The sequence below is a fragment of the Toxorhynchites rutilus genome, chromosome 2, assembly GCF_029784135.1.
Source record: "Toxorhynchites rutilus septentrionalis strain SRP chromosome 2, ASM2978413v1, whole genome shotgun sequence".
In the NCBI taxonomy this organism is placed as follows: domain Eukaryota; kingdom Metazoa; phylum Arthropoda; class Insecta; order Diptera; family Culicidae; genus Toxorhynchites; species Toxorhynchites rutilus.
Window position 1 is genome coordinate 163253612 of NC_073745.1, and position 11533 is coordinate 163265144.

Sequence of the window (11533 nt, forward strand, 5' to 3'; positions counted from 1 at the left end):
AGCATAAAAATCCAGACAATTTTCGACGAGAAAAAAAAACATGTGTAAAACTCTGGAACAAACTATCGAATAAAAGTATGCCTGACTGTAAAAACAATGCTTTTGTTCTCCCAAAAATCGACACGTATTTTCCGGATAACCCAGTATGAGCTATCCTGATTTCATCTTGTTTTTTGTTTTCATTTTCCCTGATTTTTGAAAATTATATAGGGCATTTCAGATTAAACGCACTACAACCTAAACGCGCATCTCTACCGCATTGGGCCCGCAGCAAACAATCTTTGTGATTTTGGCGATGGCTATCACGACACCGAGCATATTGTCTAGTCGTGTATCCGGTTCCATGCTGCTCGCTCTCAGCTCTCTAGAGCACTGAGAGCACAAGGTAGACAATCGGATGTCCCCGTCTGGGTAGCCGTGATCCTGATTTTTGCTTCATCTATACATGTTCCTCAGAAACGCCGATGTCAACGTTTAATAATGTTTCCTTCGTTGTGTCCCTGTTTCATACCTCCCTATCTGATCTATTAACTTTTACTTAGTCACGGCAATACATACACACTCTTTACAGATACACGAGCCGAAGGTTGTGCAGTCCACTGATCGTTCAACAAATGCCAAAGGTTGTACCGCTCATGACAACTCTACACGAGCTGATGATTGTGCCGGCTAGTGACCATTCTTTCCTGGATTCCTCGAGTCGAGACATACGCACGAGAACACTTGTAATAAAGGGTGTGTCACATCAAATTGCATCACGGAAAAAACGCTGTAGAAATTCGCCCAGTAGACCGATCCTTTTGAAAATTTTAGACAGTAAAATAAAAACTATTAAACAACTTTTGGCATTTTCTTTTTATTCATACATCGAGCCCAAGCCCGTATGCTCGCACCTTCCTCTTTACCCCGTCCATAAGGTTCTGTACAACGTCAGGTTGTAGTTTTTTTTGAACAGAAATCCATTTTCTCTTGAAGTCCACCTCCGATTTGACAACTTTTGGGTTCTTCCGGAGGGCCTGCTTCATAATCGCCCAATATTTCTCTATTGGGCGAAGCTCCGGCGCGTTGGGCGGGATAATTTCCTATGGCACGAAGGTGACCTCGTTGGCTTCGTACCACTCCAACACGTCCTTTGAATAGTTGCACGAAGCGAGATCCGGCCAGAAGATGGTCGGGCCCTCGTGCTGCTTCAATAGTGGTAGTAAGCGCTTCTGTAGGCACTCCTTAAGGTAAACCTGCCCGTTTACCGTGCCGGTCATCACGAAGGGGGCGCTCCGCTTTCCGCAAGAGCAGATCGCTTGCCACACCATGTACTTTTTGGCAAACTTGGATAGTTTCTTCTTGCGAATCTCCTCCGGAACGCTGAATTTGTCCTCTGCGGAGAAGAACAACAGGCCCGACAGCTGACGAAAGTCCGCTTTGACGTAGGTTTCGTCGTCCATTACCAGGCAATGCGACTTCGTCAGCATTTCGGTGTACAGCTTCCGGGCTCGCGTCTTCCCCACCATGTTTTGCCTTTCGTCGCGGTTAGGAGCCTTCTGAACCTTGTATGTACGCAGGCCCTCTCGCTGCTTGGTCCGCTGGACGAATGAACTTGACAAATTCAGCTTATTGGCGACATCCCGGACCGAACTTCTCGGATCACGTCTAAACTGCTTAACTACGTGCTTGTGATCTTTTTCACTGACGGAGCATCCATTTTTGCCGTTCTTCATCTCCCGGTCGATGGTTAGGTTCTCGAAGTATCGTTTTAGTACTCTGCTGACCGTGGATTGGACGATTCCCAGCATCTTACCGATGTCCCGATGTGACAACTCCGGATTCTCGAAATGAGTGCACAGGATTAATTCACGACGCTCTTTTTCGTTCGACGACATTTTTCCAAATTTACGAAAAATTGACAGTGAAGCATGGCTAACGTGATCTATACACTCTTATCTGATTATAAGCGAAAGCTGAAGATATAATTCCTAAAAATTAAATTTCTACAGCGTTTTTTCCGTGATGCAATTTGATGTGACACACCCTTTACTATCCTCGAGCCAACCGCGAGTAATCGGTTTCATGTTACTATCATAGATAATAAGAAAAACTGTCAAAATATTGAACTCCCGGCCCCGTCAGGCTAACGCCATGAGAGCTTTGATAAAAATATATATTTTGGAAAAAAAAGACGCACAAACGCTCAACAAAAATCGGACAGATTACGTACAGTAAAATGAAAGTATGGTGCAGTGTGATGGCTGCATTTATTGTGTGTCAGTGTTTCCGGTTCGATTAAGGAGCGATCATGGTAATGCATTAAATATCATGTGGACGGCCTTGACAGTATCGCTGCTACTTCTCGAAAATCGCGAGTGTCTAATAAATCAGCAAATGTAAACATACATAGCAATTTCACATGCTTGTGGAACAAATCTGATATATCTGGCAGCACTGGTTGCTTATTCTGTTAGGTGTCAGATGTAGGCAAACAGTGTTGAGTAAATGTATAGATGCCGAAACAAGAGAGTAATCAGTCAGCCGTTGTCGTTTTATTGCGCGCCGTAGTAAACGTAAAGGAGAGATAGTTCGGACGGAAGAAGAAGAAGTGTCGAAATAAAACAATTTATTAAATAAAGAAGACTTGGAAAAGTGAAAAACTTTCATACGCCTACCCGGAAGAAATAGAAATGTCGTTCCAATAACGCTGAACGTAGGTAAGTGGGGAAAATAATCAAGAAGAATCCAGCGAGATCAATGACGTACACGATTGAGTAAATCAGGTGTTTGGACTTCTCAATCCGGCGAGTAATGGTCCTTGGGCATAAGTCTTGTGCGCTACGCAGAGGTCAATTCAAGAACGCTGCGACCAAATCACGGCGATTAGAGGAAGCTAAAAAACTCCTGAGTCGGTTGAAACATCCTCATCATATTAATTATGAAATCATTTTCTCTGATGATTTTTTTTAATCAGGATCAAGAGATGAATCGAAAGAATAACAGGTGGCTTGCACCAGGTTGTAGTCAGGTTCCTATCATCATGTCAACGAAGTTCCCAACCCATGTGATAATTGAATCGTTTGTTTGAGAAACCCCATAAACGCCATTTTTATTTGATTTTTGGCAGATTTTGAGTCCTTTAGGGCACCTACATCGACTATAAAAATTTCAGAAAAAGTTATTTCTACGAACCCTATTAAATTTGGGTTGCAAATATTCGTTTGTTTGAGAAACCCAATAAGTTCATAATTATCACCATGGGCAACGTTGCGATTTCGTTCATTGTTACATCCGTAAGAAGCATGCGCTACTCAATTTAATCGGAATCTATTCTGATTTGGATTGGAACCCGGACATGACCACGAAATGTAAGCGTGGTGTTCAGCGAACAACAGAAGACAAAGCGGGATTTATAAAAAAGGCAAGAGTCAACGAACGGTATACAAAAATAAGAAGGGGAAGGATGCCTCAACCGTGACATTACTCAAACGATTTGAGAGGCAAATCATCTCTCGGAAACCCCAAGCTGAGAATTGTAATTTACCCTGTAAGTTAACACATTTCTTCGTCTCCCGTAAAAGTATTCTACTATATCATCGTCGAGAAATATAACAGAAAGTACGTGAAAAAAAATATTGCGTTGGTTATAAATAATATGGTCGATGTTAAGTCAAACTGGACCATGTGACATTTTTATGATTTCGAGAAAAACGAGTTTGAAGTTTGTTGCTATAAAGAGCGTTCAAAACAATTTCGATAAGTTATTCCTGCTGTACGCGCGATTTTCCAAATCTGATAAATGTAAAATATAACTTACAAAATGTTTAACCTAATGCCATCAATAACTCGATATTTTTAATTTTGCGACTTGGTCCGCTGTGACTTAACACCGACCATATATGAAATGATAAACAAGTAATTAAATAAAATGAATGCGTAGTCCTACATCCTAAGCGGTCGTGTCTTGGATATAACCCCCTATTACTTTTGTTTAACGAAATAATTTACAATTCCCATATGTTACGAAAGAGTATACCACATAAAAATATACCACAAAACATTTATCGCATATATGAATAACTGGTGTTAATTTTCTAATACATGTCGTTCACTGCAAAAATTCGTCACGCACCCTGTACAACTTGAGAAGCTGGAGGAGCTCCAAGCCATCCAAATAAAGTTCGTTGAAGAATAAAATAAATTATGATACCCGGCAGAGCAAATTTTCCCGTATCACAACTTCGGTGAGTAAATGAACAGAATAGAAGCGAGAAGCAAACGTTCCCGCATCGAATGACGCGAATCCAACACCGCATGAGCAATCTCGTAGTTTGTATGATAGTTTGCCAAAGTCTTTCTTTCACCCCTTTAATCACTTGAACAAGCCGACCTTTCATCCACCCGTTACGATTCCCTTCGCCAACCACCAACACCAATTGTCCTTCAGCAATTTCCTTTGCTTCAACGCCCCACCATGGTCGCTTAGTCAGCGTTAGAAAATACCTCTTGATTTACCTTCTCCAGCATACTTCGAGCTGGTGTTTTATTTGGTTTCACTATGAACGTGTAGCTTCCGGCGAACTTGTAGCTTCGACAAACTGGTAACGCATAGTGTGTGGGTTTCGTCGACGAACTGTGTCAGTTGACCTCCAAGTACTGCAGCCAGAAGCTCTAAGCATGGTAACGATTGGGTCTGGGCTCACTTTTGTCTTCGCTGCAGCTAGAATGCATTCGGGTAATCCATCCACGTTGATGGCATCTATGAATACGTGGAGTTGTATGTTCTTGTAGCGATTATGGGTTGCCTCTGGGAAGTAGCAGCGATGTATTTTCAGGTCGCGAACACCGATCAACACGTTCATCTAATTTCTTCACTTCCGGCGTAGTTAATCTTCTACATTTTGATCTCACTGTGTTCCGGATCTTGATACCTGTTGCTGTAGGATCTTTCCGAGAACTACAAACAGACTGAGCGGATCTAGCGGATCGAAGAGCAACATCAGCGATATCATAGCAGCTGTGTTTTCAATGGACTTTCATTGCTGTTGAGCAAATTAGCGATTTCTTGCTTCATCTCAGTTGGGAAACTGGAGGTATCATCTTGTGTCAAACACAGAACCATGAACTCGTTCGTAGTCGCTGAGTTTATCCGTATTATCTTCTTCGAGCTTCATTTCATCCAGGTCTCCCAAAACAGTGTTGTCATTGGACAGCCAGTTCCTCAGCTCGAAGCCACCTTGCCCTCGAACGAAGCGCATTTACCGAGATACTTTAATATGCACAACATCCACGAGACAACACATCTGGATTATTAAGTCGCATTAATTTGAATTTTAAATGAAGGAATCCTGCTTGATCACGACTCTCTTAGCCTTCCTACCTCATATATTAATTACGTTCATCATGAGCTTTTTGCTAATACGAGGGTCACTATTTATATTTCGGGAATAGGAACAAAAACAAATAGTTAAGCTGCGAATATATTTTTATTGTTTTTCAAAGTACTCGCCACGATGATCGATACACTTTTGCATGCGCTTAAACCAATTTTCAAAGCATTTATTCCAATCGACACGAGCCTTTTTTTGAACGATTGTCAAATTATGTGGGATCCAACGTGAACATAATTTTCGCACAACTAAGTGTTCATGTAAAATCGCATATATGCTGGTGGAACTAATGCTTAGGGATACCTCAATCTCACAATAGGTTACATGACGATCTTGCTTAATCATTTCGTGCACAGCATCGATGTGTTCTGGCACTACAGTCGATTTTGGACGACCTTCACGAAAATCGTCGGACAGCGAGCTACGACCACGATTGAATTCACTATACCAGCGATACACAGTGGTTTTTGATGGAGCTTCATCGCCAAAAGTCAAATTAAGTTGATTGACGCACTCTTGTTGTGATAATCCACGTCGAAAGTCGTAAAAAATCATCGCACGAAAATGTTCACGATTCAGTTCCATTTTTTTGCCGAGATCAAACTTTCAACTAAATATAAAATAAACAAATAGCGTCCGTATGACAAAATATTCTGAGTACGTATATCGTCAAAAATGTCAAACTTTACGATGGAACCGTCAGACGGACTCACATGACATCAGTGTTGCCAATTCCCGAAATATAAATAGTGACCCTCGTATGACTTATCAATTCAATAAATATTTTGAACAAATAAATTTTCATGCACCCAGAGAGCAATAAAAATTCGCATCCTATTGATATGTGTTGTCAAATAGTGAATCATGTTAAAAAAACAGAAAGTGGGTTATATCTATGGTATAACCGCAATGGTGACGTAGGACTATCGTTGATTCAGTGATCCTTTGTTTGAAGTTGAATCTGAATCCATTCTGAATGAATGAATAAATGAATATTTAGGGGACTTCGAAAACGAGAGCGTTACGTTGGAGGTACAAGGTTTTATGCATCCAATATTGGATACGAAAATATCCTACTGATGGGGAAGAATAATCTTCAAAAGCTATCCTGTTAATTGCGATTAATTGAAAAATCACAAAACTAAATGTATTTGGTCATAGTGTTATACCAGGGACAGACATACAGCTGTAATTGCGTTGTACATGTACAGCGTTGTACAGGTACCATCGTACCATGACAGACATACTTTGGTTGTACATTGTACCGTATGTCAAACTGACAATCAGATATTTTTCCAATTTTCACCACATATTTCAATGAAAAAGGTTTTTATTTAGTGTCTAAACTATCCAACACAACAAAAAAGTTTCCAATATGAGTTATTAACTTAAAAGAAAGTCAATGAAAAGAACGTTTATCAAGTGATTTGATTCTGCTTGTTCATGCTACCCACCACTAACCGTCTATGGCGCTGCGCACAGTACAACTGTAGCCATGTACAGCGGTACAGGTACAGCGATTGTACCGAGTTGCTTGCATGGTTCTAGCGCTGTACATGGTGACAGACATACAGACAGACATACGAAGTACAACGCAAGTACAGCTGTATGTCTGTCATAAGTATTACATGGATAGAAAACATTCAAATAAACTCTTTCACATGAATGTATTTTTAAATTCCCAGAGGAACTGGCAGATTATTTTCAGTAACGATTAGACATTTCCACATTTTCCTCGATACTGGAAGCCCACCAGTGGTTTATACTAACTCGATAACCATCTGTTAATAGCACTTGATTGAAACATATTTGGTCACAGTGTTACATGGATAGAAAACATTAAAATAAACTCTTTCACATGAATGTATTTTTAAATTCTCAGAGGAACTGACAGATTATTTTCAGTAACGATTAGATATTTGCACATTTTCCTCGATACTGGGAGCCCACCAGTGGTTAATGCTAATTCGATAACCACCTGTTAATAGCACTTGATTGAAAAATATTTGGTCACAGTGTTACATGAATAGAAAACATCAAAATAAACTCTTTCACATGAATGTAGTTTTAAATTCCCAGAGGAACTGAAGTGCAAGACAGTCACATTTACAAGGCGCCAATCGTTTCTGTCCCATGACTACATAATCGGTTCTGCTGTTATCGATCGCGTTACCTCCATTCGAGATCTCGGGGTAATTCTCGACATCAAACTAAAGTTTACCAAACACATCAACAACGTCATCGCAAAAGGATACGCTGTTCTAGGGTTAATCCGGCGGAACACGCAGTCCTTCCGTGACCCGTACACGCTGAAGGCTCTGTACAGCTCAATGGTTCGAAGTGTCCTTGAATACGCAGCATGCGTGTGGGCTCCTTATCATACAACGCACATCATCAGGATCGAAAAAGTGCAACGCTGTTTTATTCGCTACGCCTTAAGACAACTGCCATGGAATGATCCCGCTCATCTTCCTGATTACGAAAGTCGCTGCATGCTTATTGACATAGAAACGCTTTCGGCGAGGCGGAAGAAAATTCAACGTCTGTTTGTCTTCGATTTACTGTCCGGAAACATCGACTGTGCGGAGTTAATCAGCGAGATACGGTTTTACGCTCCCACCAGACAGCTCCGCGAAAGACAGCTATTGGCGATACGGCCGCATACTACGTCGTACGGGCAATACTGTCCTTTGTCTAGCTGCTTCCGTGCGTTTAATGAAGTTCAATGTCACTTCGATTTTAATGTATCTAAATGTGTTTTTAAACGTAGAATTAGGAATATTAGGTAGTATTTAAGATTTGTCAGTCTGTGAGATGTTTTTTTTTTAAATCTAAGACGAAGTGAAATAAATAAATAAATAAATTATTTTCCGGATCTTCTATTCGATGCTGAATGGCATCCAAACGGAAAGAATTCCGTGCGTGTATGTGTGTGTGTAGCGGCTGCTTCGATGGTCACCTTCTCTTCTCCTGAAGGATCGGCTTCTCTGTGCTCCCTCACAGTTTCAAACAAACTGCTTGCGTTTCAGGGCAGATCTCGATCCTTCGCCGTCCAGCATCCTCAGCAACAATGTTGTCTTGTCGATGTCCTCACGAAAAATGAATGCGTCTCACCACCAGAATATCGCTTAAGCATGCTTTTTGTGCGTGATTGAATCGAAAGAAGGCGTGGTTTACGATGGCAATTTGGAAGGCAAACTAGAGGGGAATGAACTCTCTGAGCTCGGAACTTTCGGCGACTGAGCAATAATCGATTGCGGGCGCATACAATATTGGATATGGAAATATCCTACTGATGGGGAAGAATAATCTTCAGAAGCTATCCTGTTAATTGCGATTGATTTAAAAATCACAAAACAAAATGTATTTGGTCATAGTGTTACATGGATAGAAAACATTCAAATAAACTCTTTCACATGAATGTAATTTTAAATTCCCAGAGGAACTGGCAGATTATTTTCAGTAAAGATTAGATATTTCCACATTTTCCTCGATACTGGAAGCCCACCAGTGGTTAATGCTAACTCGATAACCATCTGTTAATAGCACTTGATTGAAACATATTTGGTTACAGTGTTACATGGATAGAAAACATTCAAATAAACTCTTTCACATGAATGTATTTTTAAATTCCCAGAGGAACTGGCAGATTATTTTCCGGATCTTTCTCGATGCTGAATGGCATCCAAACGGAAAGAATTCCGCGTGTGTATGTGTGTGTGTGTAGCGGCTGCTTCGAGATCTTCTCGGGGAACCGTTTGTGGCATCACTCTCCTCCTGATGGATTCCCTTCTGGCCTACGGTGTACAAACAGGCTCTTGGTGACACCGTTCATTCGCGCTTTCATGATAAACGAAGAGCTTCACCATAACAGCGACAACATGCTCCAATCACTGTTCAATTAGAACTGAGTGGATTTCCGAGCGGCGCTCGCTTATATACCGATTGGTGATTTCAATAGCCTGTTTTGAAAGCAATTTTAAGACTATTGAAACAAGTTTTTGGATCAGAAAGTAACAAGTATAGAACGCGTAGACATTTTATCTTTCGAATGAAGTGTTTATCATACCATTTCGTTCAGTTGTTTAGGAGCTATTAACGCTCAAAATCTCGGTCTCCGGCGTAACGCTTTCGTTTTCGAAACTTTGATTTTACACCCCGGTATAGAAATGAAAGACGTAGTCCTACGTCAAAATGCATATCTACAATGCATATGAAGATATAATAGAAAATTATTAGTACTGGAAAATATCAAAGGTCAAATCCTGGGAACAACCCGCTGTAAGGCTGGAGTGATTTATTGACAAACATGAGCGAATGTTTTTCTCTTGAGGTGATACTTAAGTTTCTGGCCTATTAGTCATAACGACGGAAAGAACATCTTACTGTGGCGAATTCAGCGCTAATTGTGAAAATGCTATGTTATCGACAACGATTCTAAGAGTATTTATACAACTGTACTCTCTTATAGACGAGAACACTGGTTCGGTAAAACCATAGCAAGGCGGTAGAGGAAATGCTTCGCCAAACCCGAGCGTCTGTTTTCTCCAGGTTAGGGACAGCTCAAAACGGCGTCTGTTCTCCAGGTTAGGGCGACAGAATCACCGTCCTCGTGTCAGCGTGGGACTCTAAATAGTACCGGCACGACGGTCCTTCAGCGAGACAGGGGGTTGGTCGCAGGCCTTGCAGGCCGCCACCGTAAAATTGAGCAAGCAGTGAATAATGAACAAGGAAATTCGAACCGGAACAATCGGCACGGATCCACGCGACGAAAACGGACTGTGGATTGGAAACTCAGTACGTGGAACTGTCGATCTCTCAACTTCCAAGGAAGCACTCAAGTGCTCTCCGACGTATTGAAGAGCCGCATGTTCGACGTCGTAGCGCTGCAGGAGGTGTGCTGGATGGGCTCAACGGTACGTACATTTAGGGATGGTCACACCATCTACCAGAGTTGCGGCAACACACACGAGCTGAGCACAGTTTTCATAGTGATGGGCGCGATACGACAGCGAGTGATTGGGTGGTGACCAATTTGTCCTCGAATGTGCAGATTGAGAATCAAGGGTCGATTCTTCAACATTAGCATCATCATCGTGCACATCCCATACCTCGGAAGTACTGATGATGACAAGGAAGAGTTTTACGCGCAGTTAGAGCGTGAACACGATCACGATCACACGATGGACAATCGTGAAGTGACGGAAAGGTGGAAGCAGCACTTCGACGAACACCTGAATGGCGGAGCAGAGAACCATGGCGGCGGGGAAAGCAATTTCGTCGGTGGGACAAGCGTGGAGGAGGTGCAAGCTCCAACGATAAGCGAAGTTAAGGACGCCACCAACCAGCTGAAAACCAATAAATCCGCTGGGAAGGATGGTATCGGAGCGGAGCTTATTAAGATGGGAACGGAGAAGCTGGCCATTTGTCTGCACCGGCTGATTGTGAGAATTTGGGATGCAGAACAACTGCCGGAGGAGTAGAAGGATGGGGTTACCTGCGACAAGCTGGACTGTGAGAACTATCGTGCAATCACCGTCTTCAATGCTGCCAAAGTGCTATCCCAAATTATTTTCCACCGATTACGAACAGATTTGTGGGAAGTTACCAGGCCGGCTTCGTCGAAGGACGGTCAACGACGGACCAAATTTTTACGTTGCGACAGATCATCCAGAAAGGCCGTGAATACAGACTCCCTACGCACCATCTGTTTATCGATTTCAAAGCAGCGTATGATACCGGGAAGCTGATTAGACTGATTAAAGCTACGGTGGATGGTACGCAATACTGTGTGCGGATTTCGGGTGGACTGTCGAGTTCATTCGTATCCCACTTCGGCAAGGTGATGGCCTTTCTGCTTGCTATTCAACATAGCGTTATAGGGTGTTATGCACCGAGCGAATATAAATTGACGGTTGAGATTGACGAGTTCGTCTACCTTGGCTCACTGGTGACGGCGGACAATGACAGCATCCGCGAGATTCGGAGGCGCATTATAAGCGGAAGTCGTGCCTACTATGGGCTTCACAAGCAATTGCGGTCGAACAGACTGAGCCAAAGTGCAAAGTGTAAACTGTACAAGACGCTTATTAGACCGGCTGTTCTCTACGGGCATGAAACGTGGACAATGCTCGAGGAGGACCTGCGAGTGCTCGGAGTTT